This window comes from Plecotus auritus (assembly GCF_963455305.1).
Source record: "Plecotus auritus genome assembly, chromosome: 4".
Classification (NCBI taxonomy): Eukaryota; Metazoa; Chordata; class Mammalia; order Chiroptera; family Vespertilionidae; genus Plecotus; species Plecotus auritus.
In genome coordinates, this window is record NC_137775.1 from 154,088,888 (window position 1) to 154,111,469 (window position 22,582).

At 41.9% G+C, this 22,582-nt stretch overlaps 1 pseudogene across 1 annotated transcript; it reads left to right on the top strand.

The window, feature by feature from the left end:
• Positions 1–20,101: 20,101 nt before the first annotated feature.
• LOC308246860 (carboxy-terminal domain RNA polymerase II polypeptide A small phosphatase 1-like) lies at positions 20,102–20,884 on the top strand (annotated as a pseudogene). The gene has a single exon. The product of its transcript is annotated as a carboxy-terminal domain RNA polymerase II polypeptide A small phosphatase 1-like (transcript).
• Positions 20,885–22,582: the final 1,698 nt, after the last annotated feature.

Genomic DNA, 22,582 nt, shown 5'->3' on the forward strand with positions numbered 1-22,582 from the left:
TTGCAGAAAAATTATTTTGAGTTACTGTTACTTTTGCCTTGATAACTTTCCTTTGAAACACTTGTTACATTTGTTATTGAAATCTATGGGTTTTCCTTGGTAGTTTGTTGCAGAACTTTAAAATGATATAACATGCTTGAAAAGGCATTGGAACCATGAAAAAATAAAGAAGAGTAGGTGATACTTAAAATGTCATGACTTACCACAAATCTTTAACATCCCAGGGCTGACTACAATGTTCAAATTCTAAAAATATTTAAAATCATAGTAGAATTTTTACTTAGGTCTTACCTAAGTCAGTTAATAGTATCCCTAAAATCTATAGTATAATGTGGTTATATTAGTGAGTAGTATTTTTGTAGTATAGTTGTTATTTGTGACTGTTGGAATATATTAAAGCTATTTTTTAGTAAAAATAATAAAATAAATTTTAAAAATTAAAATTGTAGTAGAGGACATCAGTCAAATGAGATTTTATTTAAAAGGCAATCAATCAAATCCCAACTCCCTATCAGGAAGTTAAACCCATAAGAAATAACATCTTCATTGTCAATAGTACTTCATTTAAATAATCACAATTGAGTCTTTGAGTCTTTGAGTCTTTTTATAGGTCAGGCATTTGTACTATCTTATATTTCTAATGAATGGGTTGTTTGGAGGAAGAAGAGCCATTTTAATAAAACCAATGATCTTCAATTTAGATTTGGAGCAAAAATATTCTCACTATAATTTGAACCAAGGAATATCAAGTGGTTGACCCATGGATGGAAGAGACAGTAAACTAAAGTCCAGGTGCATACCAAAACTCTGAAAGAATACATTGCAGACACCTTATAGGAGAGTACAGCTAGCCAACTGGCAGTGAGGAAGAAAAGGGAAGACAATTTTAGTGGAACAGCATTAAAAAAGAAAGTTTCACAAAGCCCTGTTGTTAAATCTATGAAGCATCTTTTCTTGGGATAGAACTAGACTCAAGCTGTAATGACAATGAGGCCCATTTCTATAACATTTCCTGTTCTTAGAATCCCGTGAACTATAATGCTTTCTCTTATAGTCCCCTCTCCTGAACACCCGACTCTTTTTGAAATAACTTATATGAATTAAAAATTATCTCCTTCGTTGCTTTGCCTAAAAGAGGCCCTCTTTCATTATGTTCATTAAGGGTTTGTCTATAGTCAAATACATTTACAAGTAGATAGAAATAACTTTTAACTGTTTTTAAAATATAAAATTGCTGTTTTCTAAGTGATAATTTCACATCTCTAAGTAAGAAAGTGTTTTACTCATTTCCATGGAATTGGAAGTGTGCACATTCGACCGATGTTTGGCCATAAACTCAAGTATAACTCCACAAGGATATGAGTGATTTTTCCAGGCTGTATCATACTCTGCAATTTAAATTTACTTCCTAATTAACATCATTTTAATCCCACAAATAGAAAAACAAATGGATTCCTTTTTTTAAAGTGATTTTACCAAATCCAGACAAATTGCCTAACCCCGTGGTCGGCAAACTGCGGCTTGCGAGCCGCATGTGGCTCTTTGGCCCCTTGAGTGTGGCTCTTCCACAAAATACCACGGCCTGGGCGAGTCTATTTTGAAGAAGTGGCGTTAGAAGAAGTTTAAGTTTAAAAAATTTGGCTCTCAAAAGAAATTTCAATCGTTGTACTGTTGATATTTGGCTCTGTTGACTAATGAGTTTGCCGACCACTGGCCTAACCTATTAATTCTTTCATAGATATACTAGAGGCCCAATGCACGAAATTTGTGCAAGGGGCTCAGCCCTTGCAGCCCCGGCTTCATCCTGAAGGTTGTCCAGAAGGTCATCCAGAGGTCATTCTGCTGTTTGGCTGTCTGGTCTAATTAGCATATTATGCTTTTACTAGAGGCCTGGTGCATGAAATTCGTGCACTGGGGGGGTGTCCCTCAGCCCTATCCTCTCCAATTTGGTACCCTACTGCCTGGTTAGGCCCGATCCCACAGGCAGTTGGACATCCCTTTCACAATTTGGGACCGCTGGCTCCCAACTGCTCACCTGCCAGCTGATCACCCCCTAACCCAGGGGTGGGCAAACTTTTTGACTCGAGGGCCACAATGGGTTCTTAAACTGGACCGGAGGGCCGGAACAAAAGCATGGATGGAGTGTTTGTGTGAACTAATATAAATTCAAAGTAAAGGAGCGGATGGGAGAGCAAGAGAACCCTCCGCTCTTTCGGCTCCGCGGGCCGGATAGAACAGCCGAAGGGGCCAGATCCGGCCCGCGGGCTGTAGTTTGCCCACGGCTGCCCTAACCACTGCCCTGCCAGCCTGATTGATGCCTAACTGCTCCCCTGCCAGCCTGATCGTCCCCAACTGCCCTCCCCTGACAGCCCAGTCACCCCCAAATGCCCTCCCCTGCATATTCCCTCTTTATTAGATAGGGTTTTTTTCTTTAACATATTGGACAGCCCTAACTGGTTGGGCTCAGTGGATAGAGCGTCGGCCTGCAGACTCAAGGGTCCCAGGTTCGATTCCGGTCAAGGGCATGTACCTTGGTTGGGGGCACATACCCAGTGGGGAGTGTGCAGGAGGCAGCTGATTGATGTTTCTCTCTCATCGATGCTTCTAGCTCTCTATCCCTTTCCCTTCCTCTCTGTAAAAGATAAATAAAATATATTTTTAAAAAACATATTGGACAGTGTACCTGCCGTGGTCTTGACAAACCAGTAAAAATGTAAACCCAAACTAAAAGTGTCATAAAATAAACTCCTTAAACAGGAATTTCTTGAGACCTTGGAAAGGTGATATCATGTGGTTGTTTCTTCCTTTTTTCCTCCTCTTTCTTTTTCTTGATGTTTCATCTTTTGTCCTTTCTTTCTTTTCTTCTTTTATTCCTTTTCTGTCCTCTCTTCCTCTTAACTTTTCCGTTGGTAGAATCGTCAGTACTTGAATCTGTCTTGCTTCCAGAAGACGAAGAAGCGGGAAACACACCGTCATCTGAAGAAAAAGATGATCTATATTGGGATCGGTGGTGTTTCCGGTTTTGCTCTTTTCCCGGTTTGTCATTTCTGCCACTCCGGCTTCTTCAGGACTTGTGCATGGCACTTCTTATTCATGTCTACAAAACCTCCCTGCCTTGGTGAAAACTGTAGGGGAAAAGGCCTTCCTGGGTGGGCTCAAGCCCTGCCCGAGGTGCTGAGGAACCAGGGCGGGGAGCACCCACCACCACCACTGCAGAGCCAGCCTCCAGGATACTCTCCAGTAATGTAACTGCAATGTCGCCGTTTGCCTTCAGAAATTAGTTGCAAGTTACTTCCGATGTGAAACCTTACCTCAGACATTTCCTTTGCGGTTTGTAAAGATTTTAAACAAAACCCATTTACCTCCCTAACCTGGTTAGAAGTTTCTACCCAATGGGAGAGGTTTGCTGGGCAGCTTCGCCCAGATAGCCCCGTCCCATCTCCAATTACTCGACTGGGGGCAAGGGAAGTTCCAAGGCGGACTCCCCTAGGCTGCCAGTGGGGCAGGATCACTCGCCTGGGTCACGGGCACTTCTGAGGCTGAGACCCTGAGGCTACAGGTGTGTGTGGGGGGATCGCTCTGTAGGGGTGTGGCTACCTCCCAGGCTGACACCCCAGGCTGCTGCTGGGAGGGGATCACTCCGTGGGGTGCAGGTGCCTCTCAGGCTGAGACCCCAGGCTGCAGGTGTGTGTGTGGGAGATCACTCTGTGGGGAGTGAATTTGTTTTTGTTTTTATAAAGGGTCAGGAGGGCCTCTGGGCAGCATTCCGCCAGGTCGCTTATTGCAGCCGGCTCTCAGAGGCAGCCCTCTCTGGGACTGGGGGACTCTGGCTGGCCTGAGAGGACTGGGCGCCGCCAATTTGTGGCTATGGGTGCTGGCATTTTTGTCGTGGAGTGATGGTTAATTTGCATATTACTCTTTCATTAGATAGGATTATTATAGATATTAGAGGCCCAATGCACAAAATTCCTGCAAGAGTAAGCCTTCCTTCCCCAGGCTGCCAGCACCAGCTTCCCTCTGGCACCTGGGACCCGGGCTTCCTTCTGGCCGCCAGCAGGCACCCAGGACCTGGGCTTCCCTCGCAGCCCTAGCTTCATCCAGAAGGTCAACCGGAAGGATGTCTGGTCTAATTAGCATATTACACTTTTATTATTATAGACTAGAGGCCCAGTGCACGAAATCGTGCACTGGTGCAGTTCCTTGGCCTGGCCTGTTCCCTTTCACAATCCAGGACCCTTCGGGGGATGTGGGAGAGCCAATTTCAGCCTAATCCCTGCAGGCCAGGCCGAGGGACCCCACCGGTGCACAAATCCATGCACCAGGCCTCTGGTATGTATATAAGATCTTTGGTTAATCTCTTCCTGCCCTCCCACCCTTCCCTCTGAGATTCCTCAGTCTGTTCCATTTTCCATGCCTGTGCATTGAGTGTCTTCCCCCTGGTGGTCAGTGCGCATCATAGCTACTGGTCAAATGGTTGCTTAGGCTTTTATATATATAGGTATATATCTGGCAAACATTCTTTAATCTTTTTTTCTCACTGTCACTAGTCTTCATTGCTTTGCATCAGGATTCCTGAATTAGATTTCAAATTAGCTTCTTTATTTAAAGGTCCTGTACTTAACTGTCTATGCAGCGCTATTATTCAGTGTGTGGTCTGGGAGTTGGCAGTATTGGCATCATCTGGGAACTTATCAGAAAGACAGTGTCTCAGGCTTTACTTGACAACTTCTGAATCAGGATTTGTGTTTCAGCAGGACCCCCAAATGATTGGTGTCACACTAAAGTTTGAGAAGCTGTATTGAGCATAACCGTGTTATTTCTCTGCTTGCAAAGCCTTAAAAATCATTGAAGGATAGAATTCATTAAATTTAAAAGTCTTAAGATTCTATCAAAGGGTAGTTCCCACTAATCACCTATACAAATCCTATATCATACTTGATTTTCTCACTATTCCTTGTACCACTCTGTACATTCCAATAATTGTTTGGCTCATGTGGTTTACTTGCTAAAAATGCCCCCTACTCACTTGTTTATTTATACTAATCTAATCTATTTTGAAGGACCAATTTAAGATACAGTTTTTTAAAACATATTTTATAGTACTACTACTACTACTACTACTACTACTAAAAATAATGTTATTAATAGTGTCTACCAAAATGCATTTTATATTATTTACTAGAGGCCAGGTGCATGAAATTCATGCACTGGGCGGGGGGGATGGGGGGGTGGGGGTTGTCCCTCAGCCCCTCTCCAATCCAGGACTGCTGGCTCCCAACTGCTCACCTGCCTGCCTTCCTGATTTCCCCTAACTTCTTCTGCCTGCCAGGCTGATCACCCCCTAACAACTCCCCTGACAGCCTGATGGATGTCTAACTGCTCCCCTGTCAGCCTGTTTGCCCCTAACTGCCTCCCCTGCAGGCCTGGTGACCCCTAACTGCCCTCCTCTGTAGGCCTGGTCCCCCCCAACTCCTCTCCCCTGCAGGCCTGGGTCCTCCCCAACTGCCCTTCCCTGCAGGCCCGGTTGCCCCCAACTTCCTTCCTCTGCCGGCCTGGTCACCCCTAACTGCCCTCCCCTGCAGGTTTGATTGTCCCCAACTGCCCTCTATTGCAGGCCTATTCCCTCCCAACTGCCCTTCCCTGCTGGCCTGATTGCCCACAACTGCCCTCCCTTGCAGGCCTGGTCCCTCCCAACTGCCCTCCCCTGCTAGCCATCTTGTGGTGGCCATCTTGTGTCCACATGGGGGCATCCATCTTTGACCACATGGGGACAGCCATCTGGTGTGTTGGAGTGATGGTCAATTTGCATATTACTCTCTTATTAGATAGGATAGAGGCCTGGTGCATGGGTGGGGGACAGCTGGTTTGCCCTAAAGGGTGTCCTGGATCAGTGTGGGGGTTCCCTTAGGGCATAGGGCAGCCTGGGCAAGGGGCCTGTAGTGGTTTGCAGGCTGGCCATGCCCTCGGCGACCCAAGCGGAGGCCCTGGTATATGGGATTTATTTATCTTCTATAATTGAAACTTTGTAGCCTTGAGCAGAGCCAAGCCTCCTGCTTGCTCAGTGGCCGCAGCCATTTTTGTTGGGGTTTATTTATCTTCCATAATTGAAACTTTGTAGCCATGAGCGGAGGCCAAGGCAGGCCAGGGCTGCTGGCTTCCTCCATCGCCAGGGGCAACTCAAGCCTCCTGCTTTCTCCAGCTCCATGGCTGCCGCCATTTTTGTTGGGATTTATTTATCTTCTATAATTGAAACTTTGTAGCCTTGAGTGGAGGCTTGGGCCTGCCAGGGTGTTTGGAAAGCTTGGCTTCCTCCATTGCTGGGGAAACCCAAGCCTCCTGCTTACTCTGTTGCGGTAGCCATCTTGGTTGGGTTAATTTGCATACTCGCTCCTGATTGCCTGGTGGGCGAGGCTTGTGGGTGTAGTGGAGTGATGGTTAATTTGCATATTACTCTTTTATTAGATAGGATATTTCTTTTCTTTTTTTAATATATTTTATTGATATTTTACAGAGAGGAAGGGAGAGGGATAGATAGCTAGAAACATCGATGAGAGAGAAACACCGATCAGCTGCCTCCTGCACACCTCCCACTGGGGATGTGCCTGCAACCAAGGTACATGCCTTTGACCGGAATCGAACCCGGGACCCTTCAGTCCGCAGGCCGACGCTCTATCCACTAAGCCAAACCGGTTTTGGCTAGGATATTTCTTTTAAATATATAGCCCATATATTCAATTAGATGGCAAAGCCTTTTATAAGCTTGTATTCTGGAATGTAGAGGAGAATCTTGCACACCATTGGGATCAGATGATTTCTAACAATGGGTCTTTATAGATGTGTTTAAAAATAAAATACCGCCTATATATAAAATAATGTTGTATAATACAATAGGTGTTTGGATATATAGGGTGTCCAAAAAATGTATACACATACTTCGTATAATTATAAAGGCAGTGTTTATTAAAATACATTTCATTTTCAAAATTGAGCTATCAACTGTTAAAGTATATGTACATTTTTTGTATTGTGACATTTCAAATGGAAATAATATTCATATATATGTATGTGTATATATATATGTGTGTGTGTGTATGTGTATATATATATATATATATATATGTAAATATATATATATTTCAGTAAGAAATGGCGAGGGAGAGAGAGGTAGAAACATCAATGATGAGAGAGAATCATGGATTGGCTGCCTCCGGCAAGCCCACACTAAGAATCAAGCTCGCAACCCGGGCATGTGCCCTGACCAGGAATCTAAATGTGACCTCCTGGTTCATAGGTCAACGCTAAACCACTGAGCCATGCCTATGCCTGCTGGGTTGGAAATAATATTCTTAATGAATCTACAAAGAATTAATGCTTAATATAGGAGAGAATCAATCATAGAAAGTATAAAAATGTACTTTGTACATATAAGTAGTTTGAAACTGGAAAAATTATAGATAACTTTATAATATTTGACTAGATAACTATTTGAAGCAAAAAAATATTGAGAGTTATTACAATGAAGAATCCTTTTATGAGAAAGAAGTGTATTAAGTTTTGCTGTTTCCTTTTGATATTAAAAAAATAAGGATGAATTTCACTTTTTATTTATAGGAGTTCTTTGTTCCAAATACTAAAGCGATTTTTGTTTCAAATACTAGTTACATATTTTACTTGTTACTAATACAAATTATTGAACCAATATGGGAGGAAGTTAATCCAAAATGAGAAAAAAATAAAAAATTTATCTCTCTTTACATTGGAATAGGGATGAAGTGGTGGCAAAGAGGCAAGGATTACTATTTTTTATGCTGTCTGCTATACTATATGGATGTATAAAATACATTATTTTGATCAAAATAAATATTAATGTGAAAAAGTGTACCAGCAAAATTATTTTTAAGACAACATTTCTATGTCTCATGATATGCTGAAAATTTTAAAGATACCTAAAGCTGAAAACAGTGGGAAATTTATTTTTTATAAGCTTATATTATTCTTTAAGAGAAATGCCAATCAATCAATCTAAATAATCAATGTAAAGTTCAAAGGTTTTCAAATGTATCTTAATACATATTTATTTGTGTTGGTTAAAACTTCACTTATATACTTGCTCTTGAGAAAAGAATTAGTAAGGGAATATTTCATCCAATTGCTATATATTCTGCCAGTGTTAATATTCTTCATAAAAGAGTTTTCTTTATTTCTTTGTAATTATTATACAAGTTGCATGTGTTTAAATATTTTTTTTTCAGTTTAAATTTCAAATGCCAATTTTAAAGTTGCAAGACAAGTACTGGTTCCATACTGCTCCCTAGTGGGTATTTGAATATAACTCCCCACAGTTGTTTTTTTTTGTCTCTGGGATACTGATACAACATATTCTATCACAATACATAATTTTGCAATTTTTTTATAATACACTAGAGGCCTGGTGCATAAAATTTGTGCATGGAGGGGGGATGTCCGACTGCCGGTTTAAGCCCAATCCTGGGGACATCCCTCTCACAAGCCTGGACCACTGGCTCCTAATCACTCACCTGCCTGCCTGCCTGCCTGCCTGGTCGCCCCTAATTGGCCCCCCCACTGGCCAGATCGCCCCCCCCCCACTGCCTCTGCGTGCCAGCCTGATCGCCTCTAACTGCCCCCCTGCTGGCTTGGTTGCCCCTAACTGCCCCCCGCTGCTGGCTAGGTCACCCCCAACTGCCCCCTCCTTGCCGGCCTGGTCACCACTTACTGCCCCCCCTCCCAACCTAATCACCCCAACTGACCCCCCTGCTGGCCTGGTTGCCCCCAACTGCAACCCCCTGCTAGCCTGGTTGCCCCCAACTGCCCCCCCTGCTGGTCTTGTCTCCCCCAACTGTCCCCCCTGCTGGCCTGGTCACCCCATGCAGCCTGCTGTTCAGTCGTTTGGTCATCCCTCACTAACCACCCTGCCGGCCTGGTTGCCCCATGCAGCCTGCTGTTCAGTCGTTTGGTCATCCCTCACTAACCACCCTGCTGGCCTGGTCACCCCATGCAGCCTGCTGTTCAGTCGTTTGGTCGTTCCTCACTAACTCCCCTGCCAGCCTGGTCACCCCATGCAGTCTGCTTTTTCAGTCATTTGGCCGTCCCTCACTAACCCCCCTGACGGCCTGGTCGTAGGCGGCCATCTTTGTGAGGATGTGAGGGTCAATTTGCATATTACCTCTTTATTATATAGGATAACAGAGTTTTACAGAATGTTTATTCACTATTTCTAATGTACTATGGTCATTGTTAACTTACTGACAATAAAAACAATATACTAGTATATTTAAAAAAAACTAAATTAGTTAGCATGCTCAATTTTGATTAGTCTCCAAACATTTGCTTGTTATAGCATACTAGGCTAATGGGAAAGGTGTTTTCCAACCAAAGGTTTATTATTCAGAAGAATGTAAGGGAAAGACTGTTTTATCAACACCTTTATCCAAACACTTGCCTCAAGATGTTAGAATAAAGTAACAATGTGTGAATTTAAATGTTGAAAACTGTACTGGGTTGCTGGGAAAGAAATATATTTGACAAAATATTTTTCCTTTGAAATAATGTTATTTCCCCCCAGGAAACCAGCTGGTGAGTAAAGCAATACTCTTCTATTACAGAATTCATTTATGTCCTCTAGGCAAATGTAAAAACATAGTAATCACAGCTCAAAATCTTCTTACTCAAGAAATGCTCACCAAGTGCCTTAATGATGTCTTGTTTATCTTGATGGTTTATTTTTCTCCAACGCATTTGAAATGTTACCATTCAGCTGATTCTGGCAGTTTCAGGCATATTCCCAATATCTGAAAGGTGAACTTGCCTTTCCTTCTACACAGCTGGTTGGCAAAGGTGGTGTCCTGGCCTGTGGCCAGGTGTTTCTCTCTGGTGTAGTCCCTGCATTTCTTATTAGACTAGTGAATGCTGGGAACTGCAAACCCAAAAGCAAATTAGATTGCAAAACTATCATTCAGGTGAATAGTATTCTAGCATAAGGAAATACACTTTCAATTTTTTTTAAAGCCATGGTTGGAAGAAAAATACATATGTGCATCAAAGCACAATCTATGCTACAATGCAATGGATATATATGAAAACATAAACCTTTAAACTGAAGATTCATTAAAAAGTAATAAAGGAAATATTATGAGAAAATCATTTTGAAAAAAATCACATAGAAAATAATTTAGTTAAAGGGAATAGTCTTATTGATTAATGTAGATAACGGTGAAAACATAGCCCTCCCCAATTTATGAACTTAGCTTAAAATGTAAAACATTTAACTTATGAAAAGATAAGTTGAGAAATATTTAATTTTTGAAGAGTTTATTTGAGCAAATACCTATTCAATTAGGCAGCTCCAAACCAGAAGTGTACCCCTGAGAGGAACCAGGGAAAGACTTACATAGAGAAAGTGTGAAAACAGAGTAAGAAATTATTCACTGGCTACAGCTTCAAGCCTGTTGGCTGTTTGTGACTGCTTGTCCTTTGCATTCTGATTTCATAACTGTGAGGCATTTACAGGCTAGATTTTTGTTTCTTTACATAGGCCACGAGGTCAATAGAGCCAGTCCAGTCTAATGGCCTTCTTGTTTAATTAATTGAAAATATTGAAATAAAGTCTGTGTTTACCTAATAATATTTGTCTCTTCTCTTTGTCTGGCTGACAGTGTTCTAATAAGATTTGCTGAAGATCAAAATCCTTTGTAAAATTAAAAGCATTTCTAGGTATTAGAAGTCTTTTAAATAAATTATTCTTGGTATAATATAAGAGAAAAATTATTTTTTGGAATTATTTTAGATATTTTTCTCTGAAAGTATTAAAAATAAATTAAATCTAGAATTGTAACACAGAGTGATGAAATAGAATGATAATTGTTCATGTCTGAAATAATAATTACCTAAAAAAAAATCAAGACAGAATGCTTCATTATGTTCTCTAATAAAGCATCCTTTCAAACTATGGTCAGAAAAGAAATTAAACATAAGTCTAATATACAATATTTCTTTCATTACTATACAATATAAATGTGAATTGGAAAATGTAACTATATGCTTTGATAAGTCATACTCATGATGCTATGTGTCATGAACAAAGATTAAGCAGTAAATTTAATAACTAGTACATTTACTATACATAAAAACTCAAGGTTTAATACTACCCAACTTTTCCAAAGAATGCATAAGATGTTACAAATTACTTCTATAATTTTGAAGAACAGTCATTGAAGTATATCTTATTACCACGTTTGAAATCGGTTTTCTCTTATTAAATGAAATATTGAGTATAAATCTGGTTTTATTATCTAAATGACTCATAATTGTCTGAAGTTAAAATTTTATCCAAGCACTGAATCTCAAAAAATTTAATGTTGACATGGATTAATAATTATATCTATTTTAGTAAATGAGGTAAATGAAAGAATAGAAACACATGGTAACTTTTCATAGTTATAATATTTCAAATGGAAACTAATTTTATTTTATTGCATGCTGCTCAACCATGAAATTCTTGGTCAGCCACTGTTTTAAGTGATTTTAGATATCTTTCTGGTATTTTAAGCATATCTAATTCACAATGAATTGCCTAAAACACCCAATTGTCATTATCATCCAACAAGTAGACTTTCATTGTTAAAAATATAAACATATTAAAGCCTAATATACAACACTTCTTTCTTTAAAAATTTTTTAATCTTTATTGTTGAAAGTATTACAAATGTCCTCTTTTTCCCCCTAGTGACTCCCCCCTCCCCGGCCTTCAATATATGCATATATGTTCTTTGGTTAATCTATACCTGCCTCCCTCTCCCCCTTTTCCTCTGAGATTCGTCTATCTGTTTCATGCTTTTATGTCTCTGGATCTATTTTGTTCATCAGCTTATTAGTGACAAAATAAAGAAAAGTCAGAACATTAAGGAATTTGACTTATAACTTATCCATATTTGATTTTCAAAGTAAATGAAAATTTTAAGTGTAGCTTCTGGATCAGAATTCTGAACATATATCCTATGAGAATTTTGATTTTTCAAGAATAAAATAATGTATTCACAGACATAGAAAATAATTTAGTTAAAGGAATAGTCTTATTGATTAATTTTTAAGACTAAATGTGCATATGATATAATTTAAATTGTTGGTTGAAAGGAATTCATGGGTAGCAACTTTAACTGAGGAGGAAATTTTGTTTGTATGTGTTATCGGTGGTGAGAAATTAGATTCTTGAGAGCCATGTGTTCAGACAGTCTGCCTCTCTCTTTGCCTGTCTCAAAGATAGACAATTTATAGTGTGCCATCTGGAAGGGGTACAGGCAACCACCAAAACAAAACCCAGTTCAAAACTCTACAAGCTATATATCCAGTTGGGGAAAACAAAACAAACAGTGCTGCCTTAGGCGTTTTTAAGATTTTATCTAATTCTGCTCTTTTGATTCATGGATGTAAATCTTTGTATTTTGGTTGCTTACTTTTTGGAAATCATGTCTATGATAAGTGTCTAATCTCTCAGATAATATTTTTGCAGAGTAACACAAGTTTTGGAGTCTATCCATGAGAGATGTATCTGCCTTCTAAAGAAAGGATTAAATGGTTCTACTTAAAAAAGAGTTCCTCTTCAAATAGTACAAAATAATCTTCTAAAACAGAACCCACCAAGAAATATATATGTATTCATGGCAGATAAACACATGAAAATATGTCAACATTATTAATTATCAGGAAAATTACAATTAAGTTAACATTGTATACCCATTAAAAGAGCTAACAGTAAGGGCTGAGAATTTCATGTGTTTTTGAGGATATGGAGCAGCTGGGCCTCTCATGCACTGCTGGGGGGAATGTAAAATTTACAACCATTTTGGAAAACTGTTTCTTAAAAATCTGAACATACATCTATAAAATAACCCAGCTATTCTATTATAGTTATACTAGAGACCCAGTGCACGAAATTCGTGCACTGGGGAAGGGGGGTCCCTCAGCCTGGCCTGCACCCTCTCACCGTCCGGGACACCTCAAGGGATGTCTGCCTGCCAGCTATCGGGTCTAAGCTGACAGGCAAACATCCCTCTCGAAGTCCAGGACCCCTCACTCCTTACCACCAGCCTGCAGCAAAGGTGGGAGAGGCTCCCGCCACCGCCGCTGAGCTTGCCAGCCACGAGCCTGGCTTCTGGCTGAATGGCACTCTCCCTGTGGGAGAGCGCTGACCACCAGGGGGCAGCTCCTGTGTTGAGCATCTGCCCTCTTGTGGTCAGTGCGCATCATAGCAACCAGTCATTCCGCCATTCAGTCGATTTGCATATTAGGGTTTTATTATATAGGATACTGGAGATAACTGATAATATATATCCACACAAAGGACTTACATGCAAATATGCATAGAATTTTTATGCAAGATAACCAAAACCTTCAAATAACTCCATAGTCCATTAGTGGATACATGGGTAAACAAAATGTGATATCTCTTTACAACTGTATGCTGCCCAACAATCAAAATGAATAAACTGCTGATATATACATTAATATATATGTATCTCTAAGTCACTGTGCTGAGAGAAAATCTATTATAAAATAGTTCATACCATTTGAATCCATGTGCCTGGAGCAGGGTACAGAGGGAAAAAAAGACCTCTAAAGGGGATTTAGAAAATTTTTGGAGGTGATTGAAATGTGTATCTTGATTTGGGCATTTGTTTTAGTGTATAAATCTATCACAATTAATTAAATTGTACACTTTAGAATGGATACAATTGCTTATATATAAACTAGAGGCCTGGTACACGAATTCATGCACCAGTGGGGTCCCTCGGCCTGGCCTGCAGGATTGGGCTGAAACCAGCTCTCTGACATCCCCCGAGGGGTCCTGGATTGCTAGAGGGTGCAGGCCAGGCTGAGGGACCCCACCACCAGTGCACAATCGGGGCCAGGGAGGGAAGCGGGAGGTTGGCCAGCCAGGAAGGGACCGGGGGAGGGCTCCAGGGCATGTCCGGCCCATCTTGCTCAGTCCGAATCAACCATACCCTAGCAGCAAGCTAACCTACTGGTTGGAGCATCTGCCCCCTGGTGGTCAGTGCACATCATAGTGAGTGGGACAACTGGACACTTAGCATATTAGGCTTTTATTATATAGGGTAGACCTCAGTAAGGCATGAATCCTCTAACGACACTGATAAACATAAAACAATTTCGTCAATAGAACTGTAATATATGCCATGCTTTTACTTCCCTTTTTAGAGTCTCCAAATAAATGCTGTAATAATAATCTTACAGAAAGATCATTTTTTATTGTATATGTATATGTCAATTATGCATTAATTTGTAATGTCCAGAATCAGTAATGGTTTTGGCTTTTTGCGTCTTTTATGTCATGTTAACTTTACCAAATATAAAATTAATTAAGAAAATAAAAGACAAATTTCCCAGAGAAGTGTGAGAAAATTAAAGGTAAAACAGTTAAACCAAAAGTGGCATATTTTATAATGTTTCTCTCTCACTGTACTAAACACTCTTTTAAGTTTATGTAAATATATCTATATTTGTGTACCTAAGGCTAACTGCTATAATTTTCTGTTTAATTTTTGTGTGTATTTATTTTAATGACTCATAGTTTATCTTAATCTCAATATATATTAATATCCAAAAAATGAACATCATATATTAACTGTAAGCTAAAAATATTAATGTTGTCAGTTATATAAATAGAGTTGAATGATGGAAACCCAGCTCTAAACTTCTGTCTTCTTTTCTAAGAAGCCATTTATTTATTTATTTATTTATTTATTTTAAATTTTTTTTTTTTTATTTCAGAGAGGAAGGGAGGTGAAGAGAGAGATAGAAAGATCAATGATGAGAATCATTGATCAGCTGCCCCCTTACACCCTCCACTGGGGATCAAGCCCCCAACCCGAGCATGTGACCTTGACCACAGTTGAACCCAGGATCCTTCAGTCCACAGGCTGACACTCTATCCACTGTGTCAAACCAGCTAGGGTGGAAGCCATTTCTTAATTTGTTCCTTAAAAATCAGAAATTGACGGCCAGGTGGCCCAGTTGGTTGGAGTACACTGGTTCCAGTACACTGAAAAGGTTGCAGGTTCGATCCCGTTATGTGAACAGAAACTGGAGGCATCTGACCCATGTTTCTCTTTCACATGGATTCACCTCTCTCTCTCTCTCTCTCTCTCTCGCTCTCTCTCTCTCTCTCTCTCTCACACACACACACACACACACACACACACACACACACATTCTCCCTTCCTCTTTCTCTCAAATCAATAGAAACATATCCTTGGATGAGGATAAAAAAACAAGCTAGAAACATGTTAGAGTCCTCTCACCATTTAAACTATGAATTTTCATTTTCTTTTAAAAGTCAGCAACATGTTTCTCTTTCTTTGCTATAGTATGTTTTTGAACTTCTTAGTAAAAAAAAAAAAGTTTTATAAAGCTGAATTTAAAAAGAAAAAATATATACATATATATGTTGTTGGGTTAGTCAAAATGTATTACATCCAGGTCTTCTGACCTGGGTTCAAAGGCCAGGCCTCAGTGATTGCATCTCTGTGAAATGAAAACAATTCCGAACTCACAGTGTTGCTTTAAGGGACGCAAAATCTAAAGAAATCATAGGATGCATGTTAAATTGCAAAGATCTTGATTTTTAAACCAGATGTGCCTAGAGTTAAAGCTTGCTTTCTCAATTTAGTATTGGTACAATGTAGGGCAAGGTACTTAGTCTCCCTATTGATTTTCATTAATTAAATAGGACTAATACCTTCATAGTGTTGAGGTGAGATTTAGAGATTATGTCATTTGAAACCTAAGCATAATGGTGGGAACATAATAGGCATGAATTTTTATAGCTATTATAAGTAGTGAATTAAGATACTGACAACTGGATGTACCTTATTAACTTTTCCCAAGTCAATTTTAAATGGCCATACAACCAGACAGAAAGGGAATTACAGCTAGCACAAGAAACTACGAGACTGTGTTTTCAAGTAATGCATATGTTGCTTCAAACAAAGAACTGTCCTGGTCTGCCACTTCCATTGCTGCTCAGAAACACTGTCTACAACTGCCAGTCATCATTCCTCATCCTCCCAAACAATGAACGCTTCTATGGACAAATCTATTCATATTTTTCACTACGTCTCCAACCCCACTCCAGGCGTACAAAAAATCAGGAATCCGAGGGAAATAACCTTAGTGCATGAACATTTGCTGAAAGACAGTTTGAAGAATTTCACTCCACAGTTTTGCTGGTCAATTTCTTAGATCTAAAGCTTTGAGGAAGGGAAGGGATCTGCAGTCTGCCTATTGGTGCAGTTAATAAGCCAAACCTCTACTCCAGTGTCTGTTCCCTAGAATAAGTCCACTTAAGTGCAACTTGTCAGTGTTTCTATAGAATTTTCTCCTGACCTCTGCTTACTATTCTTTTTTTTTTAAAAAATATATTTTATTGATATTTTACAGAGAGGAAGGGAGAGGGATAGAGAGTTAGAAACATCGATGAGAGAGAAACATCGATCAGCTGCCTCCTGCACACCTCCCACTGGGGATGTGCCCGCAACCCAGGTACATGCCCTTGACCGGAATCGAACCCAGGACCCTTCAGTCCGCAGGCCGACGCTCTATCCACTGAGCCAAACCGGTTTCGGCAAGCTTACTATTCTTTTTGAGAAAATAATGTGGTCCTGAAAGGTCTGAGGAAATTTGTCTTTTCCCTTTCTTACCAGGTAAGTATAATATTCTGTCTCTTGAGCTAGATGATGGTTACAGAGGTGGGCTTTAGATGTATGACATATGCAGAATGCTGTATGCAAATTATACCTCAATAAAAAAGATACATGTATTAATAGTAAGAAGAATAGAAATGCAATCATATTTCTCTGTGTTTCGTGACATATAAATTATATGATCTTCTCAGGGTAAAAAAATAGATAATAAATTGTGAAAATTATAGAAAAGTGGTTCTTACATAAAGAAACTTGGGACATGTCCATATACTAGACCCCAACTTGAGGATGCCTGATTCAAGGTAGCAAATAAAAAGTCCTGAAAGGGTTACCATAAATATACCTGTTGTGCTTTATCTAAGACTAGAGGCCTGGTGCACAAAATTTGTGCATGGGGTGGGGTCCCTCAGCCGGGCCTGCACTCTCTCCAATCTGGGACCCCTCGGGGGATGTCCGAGTGCTGGTTTGGGCCCTGTGAGATTGGGCATAAACTGGCAGTCGGACATCCCTCTCACAATCCAGGACTGCTGGCTCCTAACCACTCGACTGCCTGATTGCCCCATAACTGCCCTCTAGACAGCCTGGTTGTCCCCTAATGGCCCCCCTCCCTGCTGCCCTGGTCACCCCCTAACTGCCCCCTGATGGCCTGATAGCCCCTTACTGCCTCTGCCTTGGCCCCCACCACTGTGGCTTTGTCCGGAAGGATGTCCGGAAGAATCCGGTCTAATTAGCATATTACCCTTTTATTAGTATAGATAGTCTTCACAAAACTTAGATGTGTTCTATCAAACATGAATTCTGCATATTAATATGTGATGTAGAAAAGGAAAAAAATATATGTGGTCAAATACATTTAAGTAGTAATGGGTTAAATATAATTTAACAGTTTTCTTAACTCCAGCATTTCCTAAACTGAAATTTACTATCTTTCCCAGGGTGCTATACTTCTGTAAGTGAATGAACACTATATTAACTATTTTAGAGACATATTGTTTTCTCTGCCATCATCTACAATGAACTGGAAAAACTATGTTACAAAGTGAAGGTTCAACTACTAAGTTAAGCTGTGTCAAAGGGAGAGAGCCTTCCCCATGCTCCCAGAGTTTCATCGCAGACATTTGTAGCCACTCTGAATTATGCAGCAGACCTTTTCAGGATGAAGGTTTCTTGGGAGACATTATTTTCAGAGTATCTGACCCTTCACATAAAACAGCTCTAAAAATGGCATATCCAGCACCTCAGGCATCACCCATTGTCACAAGAGAGTAATACATTCAGTAGGTTCTGCTTTCTATAAATCTGCACTACACTGATAGGGTCAAAATAGGACATAACAAAAAAAAAAATTAATATGTTAGATGAACTCAGACATTGTACAAAGAATTGTGTTGAAATGATGGAAAATTAAGAACTGGCATTTGAAAAACTATAGAAATTTTCCTAAAATTAGAGTACCAAAACAGACACCAGAAAGTGACCAGTTTATGTGAACTAGCATAGCAAACTTTCAGGTCAAGAGCCATTTCTGAATAACAGCACCTTTGAATAGAAAGATAAGGAAACTTATCTTTAGAATTTGCCAGCAGAAGCAAGTTCCACATATTTTGCTCTGGTTAATAGTAAAATGATAATGTAATGTTGGTAGAATTTATATATTTTCCAAAGGTGAACTATTTCTTTTACTAGTTACAAGAACTTTTAAATGACTTTTTAAAAGATAAAATCAAGAGGACACTTTGTGCAAATCATATTGCTTGAGTATTTTCTACTTTATCCATCTTCAGGGAATTCAGCTGACATTGGTGTTGATCCATTAAGGACACAGCTCACTTGACATATTACATTAGTTTAGAGAATCATTTCATATTAAAGAAAATGCATGAAAATTAATAAAAAAAGCGCACATTATAAGTAGCTTTGAAATTCTTATCTCCTTTCTTTATTCCTATTTTGGAATGACCTTCTGTCTCATTTTCACCCATTTAAATCTTACTTTTCTTCCAAGCAAGTCCAATTTCAGTTTCTCTAGGAAACATTACAACACTAAAACAAAACTTTATTGGCTTAATTGTCTATTCTGTTCATTCAGCACACATATAATTATCCAACTATGTATTTGTTTTTCTCTCATGATTCTTAAGATGTATATGTCTTATTATATTTTATAATATACTTCCATTTAATTTTCTGTCTCCTCAACCTTTCCTTTCTCCTTTCCCATTTCCGATAGCTTTGGTTATTTATAAAAGGACTAGCTGCCCAGTGCACGAAATTCATGCACTTGGGGGTGGGGGGTCCCTGAGCCCAGCCTGCACCCTCTCACAGTCTGGGAGTTCTCAGGGGATGTCCGACTGACAGCTTAAGCCCGCTCCCCCAGGGACATCCTTAGCCCTGCCGTGGAGGCGGGAGAGGCTCCCACCACTGCTGCTGCGCTCACCAGCCCTGAGCTCAGCTTCTGGCTGAGCGGCACTCCCCCTGTGGGAGTGCACTGACCACCAGGGGGCAGCTCCTGCCTTGAGCGTATGCCCCCTGGTGGTTAGTGCCTCATAGCGACAAGTCGTTCCACGGTTTGGTTGATTTGCATATTAGCATTTTATTATATAGGATAGTACTATGCTCTGTACCAAGTTTTATAGCCATATTTTCCAGTATATCTTTTTCATGTTAGAAAACAAATGCTTTTGATGAGTAAATTAATTTAATAGCTTTATTTTAAGACTAAGATATAAAGTAAAGGCAATAGATGTTAGAAGTTATCACCTACCATTAATTAGTTTGAAATACAGAATGATTTTGAACTAAGAGACAATAAAACCACAGCAAGAGCATGGTACTTTAGAGTTACTTTTAGAGAATGAAAGAGTATAAGAGAAAGAGAGGGACTGAATGTATCAGGTGTTCTTTTTGTAGCAGGAACTGTTTTGAAAAGCACGTGTGTGTGTGAGTGTGTGTGTGTGTGTGTGTGTGTCCACACACACACACAGCCTGGTATGTGGTCAGTATTTCTTTGCTCACTACACATAGATATAAACACTGAGTCACAAAGTTGCCAAGTGGAAGAGCTGAGATTTTAACCCAGGTTGTTTTAATAAATAATACTTGCTTTTTCACTCCATCATACCTTGAACATTTTCAATATGACGTAATCAAAACTCTTAGAAAAGCATGAACATTAAAACTCCATGTTGTAACAAAGTTTCCTCCGGGCCCCCTCTCTCCCCCTCCCCCTAAGAACCTGGATCCCCTCTCCTCTGAAGCTGGCGAGGATCCCTCCCTCCTTTCCCTCCCCCCATGCCCAGATTCCAGCGGGCGGGGGGGGGGGGGGGGAGGGGGACGGAGGGAGGCTGGGAGCCGGCACCGGCCCCATGGAGAGCTGGGCGATCATTACTCAGATCAACAAGGAGGAGGCCCGGGCACTGCGGGGCAAAGGTGACCAGAAGTCCTCCGCTTCTTAGAAACCCCAAAGCGGGGGCATCTTCCACTCACTTTTCTGCTGCGTCTGCCGGGATGATGGGGAGGCCCTGCCCACCCACAGTGGGGCACCCCTGCTTGCGGAGGAAAACGGAGCTGTTCCCAAGGTGCGTGGTGGCCAGCAGACCCCAGTCCAGTAGCTGCTCCCCGAGGCCAAGGCCCAGGACTCAGACAAGATCTGCATGGCCATCGACCTGGATGAGACCCCGGTGCACAGCTCCTTCCAGCCTGTGAACAGCGCTGACTTCATCACCCCGTGCAGATGGGTGGGGTTGGCCACCAGGCCTGTGTGCTGAAGCAGCCCCATGTGGACGCGTTCCTGCAGCCAATGGGCGCGCTCTTCGAGTGCACGCTGCTCACTTTGGGATGCAGACCCAGTGGCTGACCTGCTGGACAAGTGGGGAGCCTTCCAAGCACAGCTGTTTCGTGAGTCGTGCGTCCTCCACCCGGGAATCTAGTCAAGGACCTGAGCAGGCTGGGCGAGGCTAGCGGCGGGGGCTTATCTGGGACAACTAGCCTGCCTCCTACTGTCCCATCCGGAAGATGCCGTACCGGTGGCCTCCTGCTTTGACAGCATGAGTGACGCAGAGCTCCATGCCCTTTTGCCCTTCTTCTAGCGGCTCAGCCGAGTGGAAGACGTGTACTCAGTGCTCAGGCAGCCACGGCCTGGCTGCTAGTGAGGCGCCCTGGGGCCAGGACTGCCCCTGACCACACCTACACCTTTCTCCCATGGACTCTTCCTTAGGAAAACCCAGCAGCCCGGGCCCCTCAGTGCCATGGGGAAGTGGGCGTCTCCCCCACCAGCCTGGCCCGGCTGTGAAGGGGGCAGCAGGCTGCACAGCGGGCAATGAGACCCTGGGTCCCTGGATCAGTGCCTTAGAACCTCCTCGCTCTTCTTGGGGGACCTCAGGGCCCTCCCTGCATGCTGCTCCCCCTTTCTCTTTCTATGCTGCCGTGTTGCTCTGCTGCCAAGTTGGGCCGCTTGGCCCTTTTTTGGTTCTGCTTGGGGGAGGAGCAGGGTTCCTGCTGCCCCCTGCCTTGGGCCCCAGCCTGGGAGCGTGGACACCACGTGCCTTGCATGGAGCCCTCTCCCCGCCTGGTTTTCCCAGGGCCAGGTCAGGTCAGCGCTTGCCTGGAACCGTCTCCAGACTGCTGGTCGAAGAGAAACTAGTCCTCACACCTCTTCCGTGGGGACTGATGCAGATCCCACCACCTCCACCGCGGAGGGCACAGGAGGGGAGAAGATCGGTTACCACTTGTGAGAACAGCAGGGGTTTGTCCTGCACTCCTCAGCTGAGGGATGCTCCCCTTATCACTCAAGGTTCTGGGGCTTGGCTCCCCCAACTCCAAGTGTGGGGGCACAGGCAGGACCCCTTTATGGTGCTATAGAAATATGTGTATGTGTATATAGATTTTTAGGGGAAGGAGAGGGGGCAGGGTTGGAGTAGAGACAGCCCTTCCTCACCCCTTTCCCGGGCCCATAAATTAGGGGGAGGGAGGAAAAGGATTTTTGCATTTTTAAACTGCTATTTTCTGAATGAAACAAGCTGAGCCAAGGGGTCCCAGGCCCTGTCCTCTGTCCCCCACACCCTCTTTGCTTCATTTAAAATATTTATTGAGCAGCTTCTCTGTGCCCAGCCTGTGCTAGGCCAACCAGCTGAGTGTGTGTGTGAGGGGAGGGCGGTATCTCTCCACCCCATACTTCACCCGTGCCTGTAGGGGATCTGTGGGAGGTGGGACACTTTTTGTGGGGTTTGGGGGTATTCCTGCCAAGCTACACCCCTCCTCCATGCCAGCCCACTCTCTGCAGCCCCCTGCCTCATCCCCTGCTGGCTGAGGGCTGCTCCCAGGACATCTGCCTTCCAGTTCTGCCTCCTTTACCTGGAATCCCTCCCCCAAATGCTGAGTCTGGAGGTCAAGGCCTTGGGTTCTTCCCAGGGACTAACAGTTAAGGGGACTCACATACCAGTGCCAAGGGAGGTGTCAAATGGAGATGTCCTTGTTTCCCACCTACCCCCAGCTGGGGTGGGAGGGAGGACATGGCTGGTCTGAATCTGATGACCCTCCCATTTAAGTGCCTTCTCTGTGATAGAGAGCTCCTCAATGTGATGCGAACTAAAGAGAAAGCCAGAACTCCCCCCACCCCAAAAAAAAGCATGAACATTGGGCACAGCATTGCAAAAGATCCTGCATAAAGCATATTCATCATGGAAAGCAGATCGTTAAACTCAAAATAACCTGCACATTAAAAATTTTAAATAATTTATGACATAAATATATTGCTTTGGTAAAACATTATCCCAAAATTATAACCAACTTTAGAAATTATCAACATATTGAAGTGTATTTTGAAAAACCTAGATAAAGAAAATTAA